The following is a 23,201-nucleotide window of genomic DNA, read 5'->3' on the forward strand; positions in this document are numbered from 1 at the left end:
GCACCATACATATTTATACAGCATATTTATTATAAACATGTTAGGAACAGAGTCAATGTAAAAATATAAATTTATATAGACGACATTTTCTGATTATGCTTCTTTACTGTAAGTAATTAGGAAAGCTAAGCAGTGAACATTTTAAAAACATGATAACAAGTTTAACGACATTCACCTGCATTATAAAGTTATACACAGCAAAACCATAACTGCTCAGGACTCGGGGTGCTACTCCTCTTCTTCTTCATCGGTCTCAAAGAGCAGAGGGCATGGTGCTGCATTGGGTGGTGAACGAAAGCATCTCCTCCCAACTCAGACATCTGCTTCAGGGAAGACACCGAAGGGTCGTGGTCTTTTAACATGTCTGGAAGTTGTAAGGTCTTTTCTTGAATGTACCGTGAATGTCTCACTGGCATCAGAAACTTTAGCTCTTTAAGTGTAGAATTTTTATTATGTTGCATCTTTTTCACACTTTGAAATTGTGGTGTAGAAGATACGCTACATCGAATGAGGCAACCTGCTTCAGTTTTCGAGTCTGGGGTTATTAAATCATTGGTTGGATCTTTTGTTTTGTTGTCTTGATCGTCTTCATAAACCTCAACTTTTCTATGATTCTCACTCTCCTCTTCTTGTTTTTCTGACCCTACATTAGCTTCAATATATACTTCTTGGATACGTCCCTTGGTTGCATGAGCCTCCTCAGTATTTTCTCCCAAACTGACTTCATTGTTCGAATATCTGTGATTATATGTTGCATCTCTTCAATAGGCTGAGCCCCCGCCAGAATGATCTTCTCATAGATTGAGATAATATTTTCAATAGGACTTGTGATTGGTTCAGTATGTACAAGATATATCCAATATTTAACAAGATTTTTGGCATCTGGAGTATTATGAATCAGGTCATTCAGTGTAGCTAAAAATTTCTTCTTTTGGCCATCCCTTATTAATGAGGTTCAGGCATTCAGATATTGTTTTGTTTACTTTTTCAGTAAATAATCTCTGTTCTTCTTCTGCTGCTATGGTAATCCTAGAGGACCCAACTGGGTTTTCATTTTGTCTGTTTGGTTCAGCCTGGATGACCACTGAATGAGGACGCCTTTTTAACCCCTTTCCTTCACCAGTTCTCCACTCGACCAGCTGAGCTGTCCTCTCTGCTGTGGGGTCTTTGAGCTGAGCTGATCTATGAACAGTTGCTCCTGCAATGGTGCATCTGCGCTGGTCAGCATCTTTTGACTTTGCTATCGGTCTGGTATTAGATGAATAAGTCCTGGTTATGTCTTTAGATGTTCTGCTTTTTTGACAGGGCCTTGTCTCTTTTTCTGTCCTGATAAGAACTGGCTTTGACAACAGACACAACTGGCTCTGACTGATGAGATTCCTTTTCAAAGGCCCCCTTTCCGACAGTAACACTGGCAAGGGTCCTGCTGAGGCCCTGTTTCGCAGCACCACGGGTACCACCATGGAGACTTTTTTTTAGGTAGTCTCATACGTGTGTTCTTCGATGAGGTACTCACAGATTTAGTGTCTGCAGACTTGGTGACAGCAGTTGTATTTGAGGCTCTTAAGCTAATGGCATTTGCAGGCTCACACTGAGCCTTTGTGGCTTTAGACACAGTAGTGGGAAATTTCTGGGTTGTTGCAAGACACTGGGAAGCTTTCTAAAGGAATTAATCTTCGACTGAACAATCTGGCCGTTATAATAGCCAAGCACTCTTTCTTTAGACATGGCAGTGTCTTGTTTTGGCTTCTCTGCTGTCATTTGCTTCTTTTTACTGTCTTTATGGGGACATGCCTGATCTAATGCCACAGTCTGACCTGGGAAATCATCTCTAGTTGATAATAACTTTGCAGCTTGAATATTACCCTTCAAGTTATGTATTTCTGAGTTGGTTACTTCTTCAGCTTTTAATGGAATGCAGGTTTTTTTTCAACTGTACTTTCAATATTTTCTTTATCAGCCACTTCTGTTTTGAGTTTCACAACTTTTTTCCCTTTTGGGACCTGATCCTCAGATGTCACCATTTTCTGATCTCTGGATATCTGATTTTCTTGTTTGTATGGAAACATTGTTTTCTGTATTAACAGATATTCCTTGAGTTTCTGTTTTCTTTGTTCTCTGAAGGCCGGCTGGCTGGTCTCTCTTGGTCGGGGGGCAGCTGCAGGTCCCAAGACACTGGCAAGGTTCCCCTGTATTTTATATTCTTTGTGACTATTGTGAAGGGTGCCAATTCTCTAATTTCTTTCTCATCCTGTTTGTCCTTTGAGTAGAGAAAGGCTACTGATTTGTTTGAGTTAATTTTATATCCAGCCACTTGGCTAAAGTCGTTTATCAGCTGTAGGAGTTCTCTGGTGGAATTTTTGTGGTCACTTAAGTATACTAACATATCATCTGCAAATAGTGATATTTTGACTTCTTTTTTTCCAATTTGTATCCCTTTGACTTCATTTTGCTGTCTCATTGCTCTGGCTACTATTTCCAGTACTATATTGAATAGGTAGAGAGAGAGTGGGCAGCCTTGTCTAGTCCCGGATTTTAGTGGGATTGCTTCAAGTTTCTCACCACGTAGTTTAATGTTGGCTACTGGTTTGCTATATATTGCTTCTATTATGTTTAAGTATGGGCCTTGAATTCCTGATCTTTTCCTGATTTTTAACATGAAGAGGTGTTGAAATTTATCAAATGCTTTTTTAGCATCAAAGAGATAATAATGTGGGGCTTTTTTTTTTGAGTTTGTTTATATAGTGGATTACTTTGATGAATTTCCATATATTGAAACATTCTTGCATCCCTGGAATGAAGCTTACTTGATCATAATGAGTGATCATTTTGATGTGTTCTTGGATTTGGTTTGCAAGAATTTTATTGAGTATTTTTGCATCAATGTTCACGAGGAAAATTAGTCTGAAGTTCTCTTTATAGGGTCTTTGTGTGGTTTAAGAATGAGTGTAATTGTGGCTTTGAAGAATGAGTTGGGTGGTGTTTCCTCTGTTTTTATTTTGTGCAATAGTTTGGAGAGTATTGCTATTAGGTCTTCTATGAAGCTCTGATAGAATTCAGCACTGAACCCATCTTTTCCTGGTTGGGAGGCTTTTGATGACTGCTTTTATTTCTTTAGAGTTTATGGGACTGTTTAGATCATTTATCTGATCCTGATTTAACTTTGGTACCTGGCATCCATCTAGAAATTTGTCCATTTCCTCTAAATTTTCCAGTTTTGTTGAGTATAGGCCTTTGTAGTAGGATCTAATGACTGTGAATCTCTTTAGTTTCTGTTGTTATGTCTCCCCTTTCCTTTCTGACTTTGTTAATTTGGATACTCTCTTTGCTCCCTCTAGTTAGTCTGGCTAAGGGTTTATCAATCTTGTTGATTCTTCAAGAACCAACTTCTGGTTTTGTTAACTTTTTGTATACATCTTTTTGTTTCTTTTTTGTTCATTTCACATCTGAGTTTGATCATTTTCTGCCATCTACTCCTCTTGGGTGTGTCTACTTTTTTTTGTTGTTGTTGTTTTTCTAGAGCTTACAGGTATGCTGTCAAGGTGTTAGTGTATGCTCTTTCCAGTTTATTTTTGGAGGGGCTCAGATCTAGGAGTTTTCCTCTTAGTACTGCTTTCATTGTATCTCATAAGTTTGGGTATTTGTGCCTTCATTTTATTAAATTCTAAAAAGTGTTTGATTTCTTTCTTTATTTCTTCTTTCCTTGACCAAGCAATCATTGAGCATAACATTGTTCAGCTTTCATGTCTATATGGGCTTTATGTTGTTTTTGTTATCGAGGAACAGTTTTGGGCCATGGTGATCTGATAGGATGCATGGTATTATTTTGATGTTCTTGTATCTGTTGAGGCCTGTTTTGTGAATGAATATAAGGTCAATTTTGGAGATGGTGCCGTGAGGTGCTAAGAAGGTATATTCTTTTGCTTTAGGATAAAATATGTTCTGTTAAATCCATTTGGTTCATAACTTTTGTTAATTTAACTGTGTCTCTGTTCAGTTTCTTCATCCATGATCTGTCCATTGATGAGAGTGGGCTGTTGAAGTCTCCCACTATTATTGTGTGTTGTGCAATATGTGCATTGAGCTTTATTAGAGTTTCTTTTAGGGATGTGGGTGTCCATTTATTTGGAGCATAGATGTTCAGGATTTAGAGTTTATCTTGATAGATTTTTTTTTTATTTGACGAGTAAAAATTGTCTCTTTTTAACTTTTTGATGACTTTTGGTTGAAAATCTATTTTATTCAATATTAGGATGACTACTCCAGCTTGTTTCTTGGTACCATTTGCTTGGAAAAAAAATTTCCCAACCTTTTACTCTGAGGTAGTGCTTGTCTTTGTTGTTGAGTTTCCTGTATGCAGCAAAATGCTGGATCCTGTTTATGTATCCAGTCTGATAGTCTATGTCTTTTATTGGGGAATGGAGTCAATTGATGTTAAAAGATATTAAGGAATAGTGATTGTTGTGTCCTGATATTTTTGTTGTTAGAGGTAGAATTAAGTTTTTGTGTTTTTTTTCTTTAGGGTTTGTTGCAAGATTAATTTCTTGCTTTTCCTAGGGTAAAGTTTCCCTCTTTGTGGTGGAGTTTTCCATCTATTATCCTTTGTAAGGCTGGATGTGTGGACAGATATTGTGTAAACTTGCTTTTGTCCTGGAATATCTTGGTTTCTCTATCTATGGTATTTGAGAATTTTGCTGGATATTGTATCCTGGGCTAGCATTTGTGTTCTCTTAGGGTCTGTATGATGTCATTCCAGGATCTTCTAGCTTTCATAGTCTCTGGTGAGAATTTTAGTGTAATTCTGCCGTTATATGTTACCTGTCATTTTTTCCTTACTGCTTTTAATATTCTTTCTTTGTTTTGAGCATTTGTTGTTTTGACTATTATGTGTTGGGGGTTTTTCTTTTCTTGTCCATCTATTTGTGGTTCTGTAGGCTTCTTGTATATTTGTGGCATCTCTTTCTTTAGGTTAGGGAAGTTTTCTTCTATAATTTTGTTGAAGATATTTACTGGGTCTTTTAGTTAGGAGTGTTCACTCTCTTCTATACCTATTATCCTTAGGTTTGGTCTTTTCATTGTGTCCTAAATTTCCTGGATGTTTTGGGTTAGAAGCTTTTTAATTTTTGCATTTTCTTTAACTGTTGTGTCAATGTTTTCTCTGTTATCTTCTGCCTCTGAGATTCTCTCCTCTATCTCTTATATTCTGTTGGTGATGCTTATGTCTATGACTCCCAATGTCTTTCCTAGGTTTTCCAACTTCAGGGTTGTCTCCTTTCCGTGATTTCTTCATTGTTTCTATTTCTGTTTTCAATTCCTTTACCTGTTTGGTTGTGCTTTCCTGTAGATTTTTAAGTGATTTCTGTGGTTTTATTTTTGTTTCTTCCTTATGGGCTTCAACTTGTTTGTGTGTGTTCTCCTGACTTTCCTGTACTTGTTTGTGTTATTTATGGGCTTCTTGAGGACCTCCATCTTCATCATGAAGTATGTTTTTAAGTCTAAATCTTGTTATTCTCTGGTGAGTTGGGATATCCACTATTGGATGTGGTGGAAAAACTGGGTTTTGATGTTGCCAGGTTGTCTTGGTTTCTGTTTCTTTGATTTTTGTACTTGCCTTTTGCCATCTTGTTATCAGTGATGCTAAGTGACTTGTTGTCTCTGACTGGAGCTTGTTTCTCCTATGGGTGCGTCGGTCCATGTGCTCTGGAGGGTGATTCCTCCTGGGTGTTTGGCTCTCTGGGTAGGCTGTGAATACCGATGGTAGTGGGCTGGCTCTAGGTTTAGTGCCAAACAGTCCTTTCTCAGGCTGCACTGAGTTACTTGCACACTGAGAGTTCCTGGCAGTCTCTCCCTGGATAGTCAGTGGAGAGGGAGTGTTGACTCACTCATGTGCTTAGGAGTGAGAGCACTCCTGTGGCTCTTCAGGGTGCCCAGCAATCTGGGAGCAGGCCCCAGTCCTGATGAAACTTGATAGTTTTATATTAAGGTAATTTTGGCCTACATTCCTTTTATGTTAAATGTGGAAAAGTGACCAACAATTCAAAGGAGAAAGTAATGTCAGGCTGTCTGGACTCCTACAATGGGTCCTTGCTGGAACCTGGTTTCCATTTAGGTGATTCCTAATGCCAACTAAGTCCACCTAGATCCAGATCATTGTTCTCCAGCTCCATCTTGGTTTTAGAGCCTCAGTTTTAAGATTATTTTTCTGTAAAGACTTTAGTTTGTTTTAAAAGTTTTATTTTCTCAGCAATTAGCTTCATTCACAGAGAGCATATAAGGTTTGATCTTTGCTCAACTTCATTTATTTATTTTTCATTTCAAAAGCATTGAAAACATTTCTAACTTTTGGGCTGTCAGCCATGTTGTCCTTTTTCTTTTCACTTGGCTTCCATCTCTCCTCTCTGAGGAGTGATAGCTACAACCAACATTAAGGCTGACACTGTGGAGCACATAGTGACTCGTGGCATAGCTCAGGAGTCCTTTGTTTATCTTCTCCATACATTGCCATGTCTCCACTTGGTTGTGTTGTGACTTTTTTCCTGCCCAAGCACCAATTCTTCCACACCCCCTTACTGAATCTGCTTCTTTTGCCTTCTAAATATGGAAGGAATAGTGAAGCTTGGGCTCTAGAGCTCCTGCATCTTCTTGGCAGCTTCAGTTAGCACCTTCCAAAAGGCCTCATCTCTCCACATACAAGTGAAGCATTTTGTCTCTTTTGTACCCAACTTTTATTAAATCTACTGAAAGAAAGTCTACTGTCTTCAAAGGTATGATGAATGGTTTTGCCTAAGAATCTCTAACTTTTGTTTTCTCTCATTTTTCTAATAGGATACTGACACATGTAAAAATATAAAGTGCCTTTGTATAATTCCAGATTTAGTTATAAATCGTGTCTGACTTCAGAGAGAGTTCTGTGGACACAAGATTCTGCTATTTGTCTGACTGTTTTTTGATAATGAGCTGAGATAACCCTAAATGAACTGTGCTTGGCTTAGACTAATGTATCCAAAGTTTGCTCTTTTGACCATTTAGAGACAATTAATTATAAGACAACTAAGGAATCTATTAATACTTTTCAAATTTGACACTTTTACTTATTACCAAATCTTTGTTTTTAATTTTACCTTTTAATAGATATAATCCTAGCATCAAGTTGCTAGCTCAATTACAAATTCCAGTCTTAAAAATGTATTTTTATTAAAGTTGCTCTTAGGCAGTTTTGAATATATATACCACTCTCACTCACCCTCTTTCCATTCCTGTCTAGTTCTCTCCTCTCCACAAATCATGTTTATTCATTTGGTTTGTGTCTTACTGAGATCATCATTACCAACTGTGTGAGCATATGCTGGTGGGCTCAGCACTAGGTAGTAGACTAAAGAGTGGTTTCTCCTCTTCTAGAATGTATCAGTAACCAGTGGTTCAGAGGCAGCATGTAGAGTTCTTGGGGCTCCTCCTTTCTGACTATTGGTAGAGCTAATCTTGGGTGGACCCAGTACATGGACCACAGTTATTATGAGTTACTGAGCACATTGGTCTTATCCAGCACTTTCTAAAGACGAAGCAGTTTCAATTGGTGAACAGAACTGAGTGTGATTCTGTGACTAATCCTCACAGATATTTAACTTAGTTTTTTTTATTATGCTTCCACTGTATATAGCACACTTTGAATCTATAAACTTCCTTTTACTAATATAAAGTGGGCTGCATGTTCTTACTTTAATGGCCCCCTTTTCAGTTCTTACAATCTCTTAGGTCAAATGAGAATATTTTAAAATGTGAAAAGTCCTTAGTGTTCTGATGAATAATGAAGAAGACAGCTATATCACAAATTTATTACCAAATATGGTTATTGATTTTCTAATTTCTTTTGGAGGGGTTGTTATCATATACATGTCCCACCAAGTGGGGTCAAAGTGATACTATAAATGTGGAAAAGATCATTGTTCCAAGCACATAATGGAAATCTAACCAGCTGAAGAACATCATGTGCATAAGCCCATTTTCTTTAAATGTTCTTTAAAAATAAAAGCAATCAAATATAATAAAATGTAACTACCAAGGGCAAAGAAAAATAGTTCCTCTTTCTTAAGAGATAGATTTATGTTGAATAATTTACTTAAGTGACTCTGTTTCAAAAGTAGTTAAGGTCTGAGACAGCCAAAAAGGCCGTATGGATTGATCTAAGATCTGCCACTTACAGTGGTGTCATTTTCTGCTGCTTAACTGGCTGTTAGGTCTCAATTTTCCTCATTAATCAAGTTGATAAACAGTGATTTCTATCTTACCACACTGTGATGAGAGTGGAATGAGTAAGACTTTTGGCACACAGAATTCAGAGTAAATAATACGTGCTGTTCTAATGGATCTCCTGGCCAGCCACCTTCTCTTCCCCTTCAACTTTCCTAATTCTTCTTGGAAAGAATGCTTTTTTAACCTCAGTCAATTTATGTACACATTGATGTTTTACGGCATGTCACAGTCTTCAACGTGACCTAAAAATATTATGTTGGCATCTTTTGATCTATTTGAAATTGAGCCCCCAGTCAGACACCTGAAGCCCTTAATCTCAGGTGCTGTTTTCTTTTGCATTAATCTACTTAGTGAATTATAATAGGAGTCTATTCATTTTGTGGTTAGTGGTTCTCCATAGCATCTCATGGGAGGACAGCTGGGAGAACCCATAGAACCCTTCCATGGAACCCATCAGAAGGGCGTCTGTTATGGAAACAGCTTCAACTACTCAGTTGCTTTGGATTTCAACTTTATCATAAAATAACAAGAAGTAACACTCAGTTCATCTAGAACTACCACTTCCTTTGACTGTCTCATTATTATCTAGCACATGAAAAAGGAGATTATATCACATAGTCTAACATGAGACAATTTTGAGAATGAAAGAAAAGTATGTGCCTAAAGTAGAAGCTTGAGAATTTTTATCTATTTTAAAACAAGATTTACTACATAGGCCAGGGTGGCCTTGAACTCACAGATATCTACAAAGTACTTCCTCCTAAATACCTGAAATAAAAATGTGTGTCTCTGCTTAGCCATTTTTTTTTTCATTTTTATAGACCTCAATTAATTTTGTAATATGACAATTAAAATAGCCAACTCTAAATTTACTTTCAATAATAAAAACCATTTAAGAAATACATTGATAGATATGTATACATTAGAGAAAAACTTAAGCAAATTTTACATCTGATCACTTTTCTTTACACTTGTTTGGTTTCCTAACATCATCTGCTTGCTCTTGCGTCTTTTTATCTATTTTTATGTTCTAGCATTTGATTTTTTTTAAAGAAGGTGTTCTTTTAATATGTATTCTCTTTGATCTCTGTGGCTGTATAAAACATTCTGGCCAAAAGCAACTGAGAGGAAGAACTTATTTTATCTTGCAACTCCCAGGCCATCTCTAAATCAATCCATCATTGGGAGAAGTTAGGGCAGGGACCGGGAGACAAGAACCACGGGAAACACTGTTTGCTGGCTTTCTCTCTGACTCACACAAGTTCATGATCAACTAGCTGTTGTCTACATCCTGGAAAATGATAATTCTCTCAATTGAGTGGGTCTTTTTTATATTAAATTTCAATCAAGACACTTCCCAAAAGATGTGCCCACAAATCAACCTGTTAATGACAACTTCTCATGTGAGACTCCTTTTTTTGGTTGATTCTATGCTATGTCAAGTTGACAGTTAATTTTAAGACAATATATTTCTTTTTCTAATTTTCAATAAAAGTTGAAACTTTCATCTTGTTAGTGGTGTGATTCATTGATAATGTAATTGACTGTTAATGATCAATGTGATTCTCTGATACCTTAATTGACATTTAGAAAACATTCTGCCCACCGTCTCTCTAGTACTAGCGTGCACACAGTGAACTCTATTAAAAGGGAGGTTACCTTCTTGTCTAATTTTTAATAGCAACATGTAAATATTTCTTCCTAAACATTTTATAAAGTGTCACATCACCAATCTCAGCAAATACTCTAAGAAGATAAAACTCAGTAAATTCATTCTCTATTATTTTAGTCATTTATTTGTTCATTTGGTCCCAATTATCAACATAAAAATTTTAAATTAATGTGATTTGCTGATATTTTCTTATATGCATATGTTGTGACATTTAAGCTTTATCAAATTTAGATAGTTCAGGACTGAGGTTTTCATTTTCTCCCGCTGTGGCTCAGATAATAAATTACTGTGTTAAAAGTTACTCTGAAAGTAATAGGGCTGCTGTACCTCTTAGCTCACAGCAGCTATGGTTACCTGCAAACAGTAGAGAAAGATTAAGGCAGTCAATACTTGAGTGTAGAGGGGCTTGAGAGACCTCATCCCTATTGGCAGTTGCTGACTGTGGGAGACAGCATAAATTTTCCTCATTGGCCTGGTCTGTGGTAGGTTGTCTGATACTTCAGTGGCAACTCAATATGCTCTTAAAAAAACAAAAACAAAACAAAAAAAAAACCCAAAAACACAATCAACAACAGTAAGAAAATGCAAAGTTAGAAAGGCTATGTGCAAAGGGACCAAAAGGAGTAGGAGGGAAGAGCAAAGCATGTATACAATCAAAATACATTATGTACATGACTGAAATACTCAAAGAATAAATAATAAAATAAAAAGTCACTCCATCAAATTCTTCCTACAAGCTGCAGTGTTACAGGGCATGGTCAATAGAGCCCCCCCCCCCCGGGTGTATGTGTGTGTGTGTGTGTGTGTGTGTGTCTGTCTGTCTCTCTCTCTCTCTCTCTCTCTCTCTCTCGATCTCTCTCTCTCTCTCCAGGATCTCTTACTGAAGCTTACCTTTAAGGCTAGTCTGGCTGTCCTGAGCCCAGGATCCACTCCACCCCTGGTACTGTGCTAATGGCTATGTGCGATCACACCTGCTTTTCCAAGGGTTCTGAGGATCTGAATGCACATCCTTACTCTTGCTCAGCGAATACTTACCTACTGAACCTGCTTCTTAGACAAAGAACAAAAATATATTTTAAAGCCTACATTACAAAAATATAGGAAGGGTGGTTGCTGTTAGCGTGTGGATAGAGAACATTTAGATATTTTGATGGCCATGGCTTCTGCTCTGGGAAGTAGAATACTGCAGCCTATTTGTATGCAGTTGAGGTTTGTGTGTCATTAATCCTGAGTACATTTCTGCTCCAGAGATTTCTTAATTTAATATTTTCTACCACCCCTTCTTACACTATGCTCCACTAAAATTGCATGCATATCATCACTGCAGAGGGAAAACTATATGAATATTCCTCCAATACTGGATTCTTAATTGAATTTACCGTAGAATTCATGATAGCACTGGCTGCTTTATCTCTGAGCCTTCTTCAAAAACTTTCACTCTGATCCTGCGACTTAGATGGAAAGGAAAGTCAAACGCTGTTAGAACTAACACCATATCTTTTCCATGTGAAGCCTCCGCTGACAGTGACTAACCCAGCTTCCCCTCACGGTGTGCCATGCTCTGCAGTTAATGGAGCCATCGCATTAGCAGCCATCACTTTGCTACCTTTTCTTTTCTTAACATGCAGAGAAAATCTGGCACCATAAACAAGCGACATTAACTTTGAAAGTGCTGTAGTTGCACTGAGATGAAGTCATGCTTCCCAGAGTGATGGATCCCAGCTCTGAAAATGTACTCATTTGATCATTGTTTTGGAGCAGTCATCTTGAGTAAGTACAATAAAGTAGATCAGGACATATTCTTGATAGATTTGAGCTTCTTAGTTGCTATGTGAAGCTGTTTGTAAGGCATCTGCTGAGAAATGAAGAACATCTTGTACAAGTTATCTATTCATCACAGACCTTTTATTCTTTTCCTTCTATTTCTCTTTTAATGTCCCTTTTATTGTGAGCCTTCATATAAAATGGAAATTAAGTTTAATCCATTGCATATGCATTCCCCTTTGAAAGCTCATTACTGTTGAAAGGACGTAATGCAAAACAAAGATGAAAATCAGCCAATAAAATAAATGTGAGGCCCATCTCAGTGCCGCTGGTTTATAGCATAAGTGTCAGGCAAAGGCAAAGCAACACGAGCACCTAGCATGTCATGCACATTGTCTAGGAGTGCTCTGCCTCTATTTTAAAATTGGAGAGTTTGCTCGAGCATTTCCCCACAGTGCCTAATGACAACTGGCAGCCTCGTAGTTTTCTGCTCTGGGTGGGCTGGAGCATGATTCATTGTCATGCCCAGTAGCAGGCAGAGGCAGTGATAACCGATGGAACCTTTCCCACATGCTCCTTTTCCCAGTTCAGGTTGTCTGACCTGCCTCATTGCAACAAAGAATACCCTTGAGTGGCAGATCTCAACTATGTTATTCCTGGGTGGGAGTAGGAAGGAGAGATGGGCTACACTGCTTGTTTTACATATTTAAGCATGTGTTCAAAGGAGCATCTTTCCACTGGCAGGCAGGACCGTAGTAGTGGCTACCATCTTGTAGTAATTTGAAAGACTTTTTCAAAGCTTATCTAAGTTCATTGAAATGCAACCTGAAACATCACGTTTGGGTATTTTACTTGACAGGACTTTGGAACAAGCGTTAAACCAGAGTTGAGGTAGCTAACCAGAATAAGCAGCTAGGCTAGCATTATAGAACACTATTCTTCCTAAAGGAAAAAAAGGCTACCACTTCCTCAGATTAAGCATCACAGTAGCCATCATAAGCAGGCCTATTGACTGTTGACATTCACTCAGAGGAGGAGGTGGTAGAGAGTATGAGGACATCATTGGACGCTTACTTGTGATTATGGATACTCTTTCTTGCATCTTATAGCAATTTGAACAATTCTGCCCTCGTTTCATAGAGCCTTGGTACTTAGGGGAAACTATAGCATATAGAGACTGGGGAAAATTAATAGGAAGTGAACCCAAATGTCCGACTACTAAGAAGCCATTATTCATGCCGAGTATAGCTTTTCCAGACAACAGCTTTTGAGCTGCCCATTCCCCTGTAAGCAGACCCTCACCTGTACTCTGTAAGTGAACCTAGTAGCTTGTTTGTTCCTTAGGGTAAACTTTGGTGGCATTGTATCAGCTCCCATTCCCACTTTAGGAGTCCCACAAAAGACAACACTACACAACACTCACATATGCAGAGAATGTAGGTCAGACCCATGCAAGCTCCCTAATTGTCAGTTCAGTCTCTGTGAGGTCCTATGAGCCAAGTTAGTTGACTCTGTAGAGTTTCTTGTAGTATTCTTGACCTCTCTGGCTCCTACAGTTTTTCTTCCCCCCCTCTTCTGCATGATTTCCTGAGCTCTGAATAATGTTAGGCTGTGAGTCTCTGTTTCCATCAGTTGCTGGATGAAGTCTCTTTGACGACAATTATGTTAGGCTCTGGACTACAAATATAGCAAAGTTCAAGGAATAATTTCCTTGCCCCTTCCCCCTTTTGTTGCTCACTTTTGGTTCTGTCACAGGTTTCTGGGTTGTCCAGCCTTTGGTTCTTGACTACCCAGGGAGTGTCTTCACAAGGTCCAGCAGTTTCAACCACAGCAATCTTCAGATAATACTGGTGACCTTGGTCATCTGGCTGAGGTAGATTCTGATCTTAATTGTTAATGTTATGTCTCATATAATAGATTGGACAGTAAGCACATTTGCATATGTGTTTGTGGCTTACAGAATAAATACAAGTTAACTAGGTTACAGGAGAGTTCAAGAGGTTTCAGAAGTGGGCTGGTAGATATTCTGTGTTGATAAAATAGCTGCTGCTGAGGTTGAGGGCAAACTCAGTTGAGAGTTAAAGCTGTAGAGTTCAAGCTAGCTTCAAGGTGAAAAGGAAGAGCTGTGTTTGAGAAAGAATGACAGATCCAGGTCCACACAAATGAGCAAGAAGACAGGAAGATGGAAGTTGAATAAGCTGTGGTAATGTCAATGAATGGAGCTGGAGCTGAGGCTCCAGGGACAGTTGGGAGTCACCTGCTTGCCACTCCTTAGTGTACACCCCAGGTAACAGGTTTATGGTAATCTTTGCCTTGACAATTTCAGGTCTCAATTGTTTTGTTGGAACCAGGTGAATAAGTTACACTTGTTTCTCAGTCTTGTGTGCCCTGTATGTCTTTGAGCCTGGTTACTCTGATACGATTGTAATATGTACATGTACTCCTACAGTTCACCCAAGTCAATTCATAGGCTGTCATGCTTTCTACTATGAGAAATAAGTGATTTGCCAGCTTGTGCTAAGTGGGCAGAATCAGGCAGTTATGGTGGTGTTTGTGGGTCCATTCAGGTCTCAATTGTTCTCTACTCTCCAGTTAGAGCCAAAAGCTGCTTGAAAACGGACTCATTCAGAGCAAGGCATAGGCTGAATAAAACACTGTTACACACAGTATAAGTTGCATTATTTACTCTCCATTGCTGTGATAGAACACCAGCAATAAGGCAATTTATAGAAGGATGATTTTATTTGGACTCATGATTTCAGGGGGATAAAAGTCCATCTCTATTATGGAGAAGTAGCATTGAAGCAGGCAGGCATGGTTGCTGGTACATCAAGCTTAGAGTTTATCTCTTAACAACATGCATGGAACAGAAAGGACAAACTGGGAATTGTGTGTGGTTTTGAAACCTCAAAGCATGCACACAGTGACATGCTCACTCTAGGAAGGTCACATGCCTGAAACCTACCCAAACAGAGTCGCCAACTGGGACCAAGTACTCAAACATTAAGCCTAATGGGGCCATGATACTTCAAACTAAGAGCAGGGCATAGCCTGATCTTTATATCCATATCTCACTTCTACAGGTCTTTTTACTTTAAGGGAAGTGGTGTGACTCTTTCTATCATTTTATTCTATGAACAATAGAGCTGCCTCTTCTCTGATTAATAGTTTAAATTCCACTTTGCAGGTTTAATGGTAGTCTTAACTAAGCATTGACATGTATAAACCCAGAATGAAAGAAAATGTGTTTACATTCATGGTGTTGAAAAGTCATTGTAAAATAATAGTCTTTATTTCTTTCTAGAAATGAAAGTGGGACAAGGAACTGGAAGCTGATTTGGAACTGAAAGTTTTATTTTACGGTTTTGAGAGAGAACTGGTTTCACGACACTGTATTAATTTGTTTGCCTGCTGTTTTCTAGCTCTTGTATATATTGCGGGATGCTGTATTTCTTCAACTAGGCTATAAACACTTTGAAGACTTTTTATTGCATTATTATTCCATAAATTTTAGTATAGTTTTATATTGATTTAGTCCTCATGTTTACTGGCAGGGCAGTCAATAAACCTTCTGAGTGCTTTTACCTGTAAACAGAATCCACTTATCTTTTCTCATTAGAACCTAGTCATCTTTGAGGGTTAGTCAGTGAACAAGGAAATGATCCAGAATTCTAGCCACTGAGTACATGGAATATGCCATAAGGAAGTAATGACTTTTCAATAAGAGCAACAAAGTTGGTGAGACTTATCCCTCCATAACCCAGTTTCATCTTATGGAATCTGTATATGGACAGTAAAGTTCAAAATCACAACTTTGCAGTGCAATGAACTTTTATGGATGCTCAGACTGTGTAATGGTCAGGTCAGGGTGGAGCATATCTAGTCCATGAGAAGCTTTCATTTTTCTCTTCTCAGTACACCCCATACCTCAACACCAGGTGAATCCATCCATCATAGATTTATTTGTTTCTTTGTCTATTGGTTTAAATAAACAGACTTTCAGATTAGCATTGCCTAGTGTATAAGTTACTTGTTCTATTGCTTTAAGATTACCTTCACAGAACAAAATGAGGGAGAAAGGATTTAATTTTACTCATGACTAATAGACTAATATTTTAAAAATTATCATTTTATGCATGTTTTCAATAACGAATTTACTTCCATGAATACATTATTCATATTTGTTTTTGAAGTTTCAATACTATTGTTATTTAAGTCCGCACTAGTCTCTTTCTCTCTTTTACTCTGTTCGCCACCTTTAATGTTTTGATTATAAGATGTTACTTTTAATATACACAGTACTTCAAACTTTTAATTTCAAAAATTTTATTTGTTGCACTATGGGAGATCTGTAATATTGTCCATTTCTTTAGAGAACATTCTTTCTTTTCCTGGTATGAAGATAATAAGTATTGGCTAACAAGACCCATTCTACATACAAGGTAAAGAGAGCTATGTTTCCACCTTAATAAGGTCAGTCTATTTTGATTTGTTCTTCTGAACAAGATATTGTCAATCCCGATGGATTCTGATTGTCAATTCTAATCCTTTTATACCCATAAGAGAGTGGAAAAATTTGTTACATGTACTGGATTTTGATGTAACTTTTGAAATCATGTTATATAAAGATTCAGAATTCAACTCTGTCCTTGGAGAGTTTTCTAGTTTTATTTCTGTGGCTGGGATAACATACCATGATAATACGCATGTTAAGAGAGAGAGGGTTTATTCATCTCACAGTTGTAGATTACAGTCAGTTCATCATTGCAGGAAAATCAGGGCAGGAAACTGAGTATGTTGCTACATCACCAGTCAAGAGCAGAGAGAGAACAAATGTATGTGTACTTGCTCAACTGTTTGTAGTCATATACAGTTCAGGGCAGAGTCCATGAAAAGATGCTGCTCACAGCCGGCTGGGACTTCCCACATTCAGAAATGCTCACAAGTCAACCTGATGTACACAATCCCTCACTGAGACTCTTCTGGGGAGGTTCTAGAATGGGGAAGTTCACAACTAAAACTAAGCATCACAGAGAAAAGCTGAGAGGTCTCTGGGAGGTCTACTGCTTTTGTCTCTCAGCCCCATATAACTGTCAATGGTTGTACTGGTTTCTCTGATCTTCAACCCATAACAAACTGTGACTCTGGACTTCACTCCTGGATACTGTGTGGGTTCCTCTTTCTCTCTGGTATTAGTCTTTCCATTCACCTCTCATTTATCAAACTTATGATGACTTTTATAGGATGTATTTTGTATTGTTGCTTTGATTTTCTAGGTTGGTTTGTTTGTTTCTATAGAGGCATTATTCTGTTGTAAATTAACTCACTCTAACTAAAAGAAATTATAAAAGATTCCAGGAAAAAAAGTTCCCACTGTAAAACTCACAATTTTGTTTCTTCAAACCAGCTGCAATAGTTCTTACCACCACATTTACACTGTGTAATGAATTAATCTTTTGAGAATTGATTATCATCAGCCTCAGTTATTTTAAAAGTAGCATTAAATGGGTAAATAAATACAATCTATTACAAGCAGTGACCAGAGTCATCACATTTTCTCTAGAATCCTCATTAGATTCATAACACTGATTTTTACTGTTTATGATATTAGTTTCCAGATCCTAAGCTGAACTCAACAGCTCAGAAGAGTTTCGGGACACCACTAAAAGACCAAGAATGTAAATTATGAACCTATCAGAAAAGTACTTTCATTACCAAAACATGGGAAATATTTTCAATAAAATGCTTGAGCAAAGTTCCCCAAATCTAGGGAAAGACATGCTGATAGCACAAGAATAAAAAGAATACAAAATAGGCTAACCACTCAGAGGGGCCACAAGACTGCTCTCCCTCCTGAGCGCAAGAAGGGCTTTCACTTCTTCTCCACTGACTATCAAGGAAGAGGCTGCCAGGAAGTTTCAGAGCACAGGTAGCACAGAGCCAGCCCACCACCAACAGGACTCATGGCCAGTCTCCAGATTGCTAAGCATCCAGGAGCATGCTCCATCCTGAGCCCATGGGCCCACAGACCTACAGGAGAGAGAGACATGCCCCAGAAAGAGACAACCAGATCACCTAGATATTCCAGGACAAAAGCAAATTTACACAATATCTGTCTACAAACCTATGGCTCCAGTTGCATATGTAGCAAATGATGTCATTGTCTGGCATCAATGTGAGGAGAAGCCTTTGGTCCAGTGAAGGTGGGTTTTTCTAGTATAGGGGAATGCCAAGGTGCTGAGGTGGGAATGGGTGGTTAGGAGTGAGAGCATCTTCATGGAAGCAAGTGGGAGATGGATGAGGGGGGAAAGAGGGTAACATTTGAAATGTATATACAGAGAATATCCAATAAAGAGGATAAAACTAGAAGAAAAAAAGGGAGATAATTGAATATCTGTATCCTGGGCTAATTTGTATAGGCCTTTATTTCCTCATTTAGTTAATTCTTTTGTACATTTACAGAAAAACTCATGTGTGGATGTATACTCTTTCTCTTTCAAGGATTTTTAAATCTCTCTTCCATTTAAAGTTCTTTCTGCTTTGTTAGCATCAAGGTGATGTTTCCCTGGAAGAGAATGCTGCAGATGATGGCTGTCTTGTTCTCTTGAAGGCATTGTTCCTTTCTGCCAAGATGTAAGACATGCTGTGCACAATTTTGCAGTGAGCTGGTCAGAGGAAAATAGAATGTTCTCAATATCCTGTTCCTCAAATAACTTAGTGATGTACATGAGTGACTCAGAGGTACAGAGGAAAGGAGATAATGTGTAATTTAAAGAATAAACCATGTTGATCCACCTCCAGATTCCTCTATTCAATTGCCTCTTTTAAAATTTGAGAGGGGGGAGCAAGGGAGGGAGGGAGGGAGGGAGGGAGGGAGAGAGAGATAGAGATAGAGATAGATAGATAGATAGAGAGAGAGAGAGAGAGAGAGAGAGAGAGAGAGAGAGAGACCTACCTTACCTAATTTATGCAGGAAAATATGGTACACTATCCTTTTTTACTTCCTCTTGTCCTATTCAGAGTTTCACTCTTTCATGTGTCTGAACAGTGGTGTGCTGGTCTGTACCTCTCTTAAGGCAATGTTGGTGATGGGCTTTGCAAGGGTCACAGAGACTGCTGATTCCTGGTATGTCTACTCTCATCTCTCCCTTTTGAGTGAAGCATCATCTTATGACCTTTTTATAGACAATGAAACATGGTAGAAGTTGTCATTGTAATTTTCATGACTGTGACATGTTGCATCTGATGGAGGTTTTTGTTCTGTTCAGAAATTCTCTCCTTTCCTGGTTTTGATGGACCAGCTGCTTCATGGTGACTTATCCTTTAGCTAAGCTTATCCTGAAAGAATCTGAGACTCTGAGTATTACTGCTTTCAGAGAACTGAATCCAACCACTGCCTCCTTAGTGACCATGGAAATGGATCTTCCCTTGGTTGACCGAGTCTTCAGATGAGACTTAAGGCTGTCTGGACTTTTCTATGAAGCCTGACGAGACAAGAGTGCTCTTCCTGGTTAGTTTTATAGGTGTATTTTTACTTATAATCTGTATATGTTGTTAGGAATTTAACTCCAGGTCTTGAGCGTGCTAGGCAAATGCTTTATCACTGAGCTATAATGGTTAAATGCCTACTTGCCACAACATAGAATCACTTGGAAAGAGGGTATGCATGAGGGACTGCTTAGTTTGGGTTGGGATACAGCATGATTAGAGTGGCTGTCTTGCTTATTAACTGAGACAGTAGAGAAAACCCACACTGAGTGAGGGCAGCACTATTTTGTGGCCTGAGCCCTAACTGTGTGAGAGAAGAAAGTCAGCTAAGAGGGAATAACAATGAAGCCTCTGCTATTGACGATGATTGTGGCATGACCAGTGGCTTGAGTTCTTGCCTTGACTTCCCTGAAATGATGGAGTGTACCATAGTTGGCTTCAGCTGTCAAACTGACATATATCTAGAACCACTTAGAATAGCAACAACAACAACAATAAAAACTTGTCTAAATCAGATCGGCCTGTGGCCATATATATATGGGTCACTTTCTTAACCGCTGCTTGATGTGTATGGTATTCTTGGTGTGCCTAGGATACTTGAAGGTGATGCCACTCTTCTGTAGTTGAGTCTGAGCTATCTATCACAAACAGAGCTGAACAAGCTGGAAGGGCAAGCCAGCCAGCAGCTTCTCAACGGTCTCTGCTTCAAGCTCCTGTACTGAGCTCTTGCCTTGTAATACCCAAACCATTGTCTGTGATCTTCCTGCAAGATGCAATCAACCCTACCCCACCTCAAATTGCTTTTGGTCATGGTGCTGTCATGGCAACAGAAAGCAAGCCAGAACGGACTGTGACATGGAATTATAACCCAAATAAATCCTCTCCCTCTCTATGTTGCTTTTTGTCACGATATTTTATCGTAACAATGGACAAGGAAGACCGAGGACAGAGGCCATGTAGGAGAGAGAGAAAAACAAGGGAAAGATCCACAACAAAGTGGCCATCATTTGATAGAAACACGCACCTACTCAGCTGAAGCCAGGGTTAAAAAGCAGACACAACAGCAAGAGCTTCTGTTTTGCCCGGAAGCTCACAGGGCTATGCAGAGACTCATTCATGCCCATCCTTTAATGCATCACTTTAAGCTCCTGGGAGGATCTCTTAAATTGGTAAGGCAATTAGGAGAGAGAATAACTGATTGAGCCTGATGTCATGCTTTGTGGGTATCCCTTCTGGTGGGCTCTGGGGGGGACTTTAGGAAAGCAATGCCAAAGAAAGGTCATCCATCCACAGTCTGAGCTTTTTTTCTTCCCAGTCAGCACTCTAAGAAGTGCAGTGAAGCCTCAGCCTAGAATCCTTACACAAATGGCTGTACCTGCTCATAGGGCAGCTCTGCAATTTTCACACTCTCTTTCAACCTAATGTATGGCCTGGTCCTTCTTTCTAGGAATAGGGCTTTTCTGAGATCAGATAGAAGTAATTGATCTGCCTTTGAAGGGACAAGACCTTTCTGTGGCCATGGCTCCCTTAGACAAGAAGTACGCAGCAGCTCCCCCTTTTTTAATCCTTCTCTTTAGTAATTATTCACTTCTCTTCCCGTTGTCCATCCTACTCTACCCTATGCATATTTATTGTACCACATACCAGGCTCTGTTCTAGGCAGCATGGAGACATCTGAGAACAAATCAAGATAAAACCAAATATTAAAAAATAAACCCGGACTTTATAATGCTTTCTTTTTAGTTGAATATCTTGACACCCAACACGATGGCTTTAACAAATAGAAAAGCAAGAGTTATAGGAAGTGCAGGGTGTGGGGTCGTGCACAGTTAGATCTCTTTGCAAAGAAGGCAAAGAGCAAACAGTTAATAAAGGGTAGGGTGTCATGAATGTGCTTTTCTGGGGCCAGAGTATTTGACAGTTTTTGAGGTCCCCAAACACAGTGTGTTCAGTATGTTTGAGAAACAAAAAGGAGGCCTCATGCCAGGAACACAGAGAGATGGTAAGTGATAACTGGAGAGAGGAGGAGACAGAAGAAAGAAGATCTTGCAGGTGATCTAAACTGTGCAGGGACAGAGCTAGTCAGCAAGGGAGAACATGGTGACTCATGTTCTTAAAGTATGGTTCACAACAGGAAGTACCCATCAGTGCCTGCTGAAGGTCCTTTGTGATGTGCAGCTTGTTTCTGTAGCTGAAGCCTGCTGTGCTGTGTTAGTCAGTGTGGCTGCAGGCAGATGAATCTGTCCTTTGTCACCATTAAAGTTTCACTCTCTTTACGGCAGACATCTTTGGGCTCTGGCAGCATTTGAACTGCTGAAGGTGGCTGCTTTGCAGAACATCCTATATCATCCCCATTGCTGGGCTTTGGAGGTGAACTGGCCCCAAGGAAGCTCAATTACTTTATAACTGCTCTCTGGTATTTGGAAGCTGTGCTGTCTTGGAAGTTTGTGGCTCCCAATTAGAAGAATAGCTTTGTTGGAGGAAGTGAGTATTTGAGAGTGAATCTTGGGAGTTGGTAGTTCACCACAATGTCTGCCCTTTCGCTGCTTCCTGATGGCAGAGGTAATGTAAGCTGCCACCACGCTATGCTGCCCTGCCTTTCCTGCCACCGCTGACTGTGTCCCTTCCTGAACTGTGAGCCTAGAAAAATCCTTACTCTTGAAAGATGCATTTTGTCAGCTGCTTCATCCCAGCAGGTAGACTATAACTGACAGGATCACTGTGTTTGTGTCTAGACTTTATTTGTCTCGGATATTGCCTTTCCATCGTCCCCTCTGCACAGAGCCCCCATAGATCCTTCCCATGTATCCTCTATGGTAGTACCATCTCGCCCCAGAAAAGCCCATCCCGTGGCTCAGGTTCCATCTCCAAACATCTGATGCCACAAGCCAGAATGATGTCACATCTGTATGGCATCACACATGTCAGCCATACTTCTCAGGTTACATTCTTACATGTCCTGATTTAACTTCACAGCCCATCTTTGCTTTCTCCATTTGTCTCTGCTGTGTCCTTGTTACGGTGCTACCCACTGCAGATAAGATGTGAGAAAAAAATAAAACAGATACATAGTCACGCTAATCAAAGCCTTACGGGCTATATTAATTATCTATATCTGAGTGATAAATGATCACACATAGCATTGTTTTAAAAAAAATAGTATTTCAGAGTTTTGTTTCTCAATTTTCCTACCTAAGACCTTGTGAAAGAATTACATATCCAGAAAAAATGACTCTTCTGCTTGGCAGTGAGGCGTCTATGAACTACAGTAGCTCTAAGTTTGTTGAGTTTAAAAAGTTGGTTTATTTGACTGGAAAATGAGATTAATTCTCTTTTCCTGTCCATTGGTGAGGAGAAATATGTTTTGAATTGCATTTGCTCTGAAAGAATTATTGACATTCTTTTTAAAATTTATTTTAATTACTCATTTTAATGGTTTCCTATGTGTATATAATGCAGTCTCTAATTTCTCCAATCTCCTTTATCTCCCTTTCATGTCTAGTAGCCTCCTTTGCCAGGTTCATGTCTTTTTCTAAACCTTAGATTTTTATTATTGATTTTCTTAGCATAGATACAAAACATGTGGATAATAAAAACATCGGGTTTATCTTATAAAAATATAAAACTCTAAATCTGTTGCACTGAAGACAGTGTGAGAAGCTGGTCCACAACCATTAATTTTGTTTTGATGGTTGAGGTTGTAGGGTCAGTGACCAAGAGAGTCTAAAACTGAATGTATTAGCTCTTGAGGATCTTTGACTCTCGGTTCATAGGCTCACATCTTCCATCTGTTCTTGAAGTTTTCATTTAATAACCAATGGGTTCTGAAAGAAGCATTAATTATGTAATCAATTCATTTCTTAACAGATGAGCTTATGGGGAAAAGATGCATGAGTGAAGTGACTGTTTTTTTAGGTGAATTGTATTAAGTTTAAATGAAACATAGCCACTATATTTTTATCTTCAAAGATGAAATAAAAAGTACAAATTACAAATGTTGTATTTGAAATAGTAAACTGAGATCACA

General features: G+C 38.8%; 1 pseudogene across 1 annotated transcript in view; it reads right to left on the minus strand.

Moving 5' to 3' along the window:
* Positions 1 to 228: 228 nt before the first annotated feature.
* Positions 229 to 23,201, minus strand: part of LOC308433229 (cytoskeleton-associated protein 2-like) — a 28,509-nt pseudogene continuing 5,536 nt past the window's right edge. The window contains exon 2 of the transcript in view: positions 229 to 2,189. The product of the transcript in view is annotated as a cytoskeleton-associated protein 2-like (transcript). The remainder of the gene's footprint in view (positions 2,190 to 23,201) is intronic.

Source organism: Micromys minutus (genome assembly GCF_963924665.1).
Source record: "Micromys minutus genome assembly, chromosome: 19".
NCBI classification, from domain to species: domain Eukaryota; kingdom Metazoa; phylum Chordata; class Mammalia; order Rodentia; family Muridae; genus Micromys; species Micromys minutus.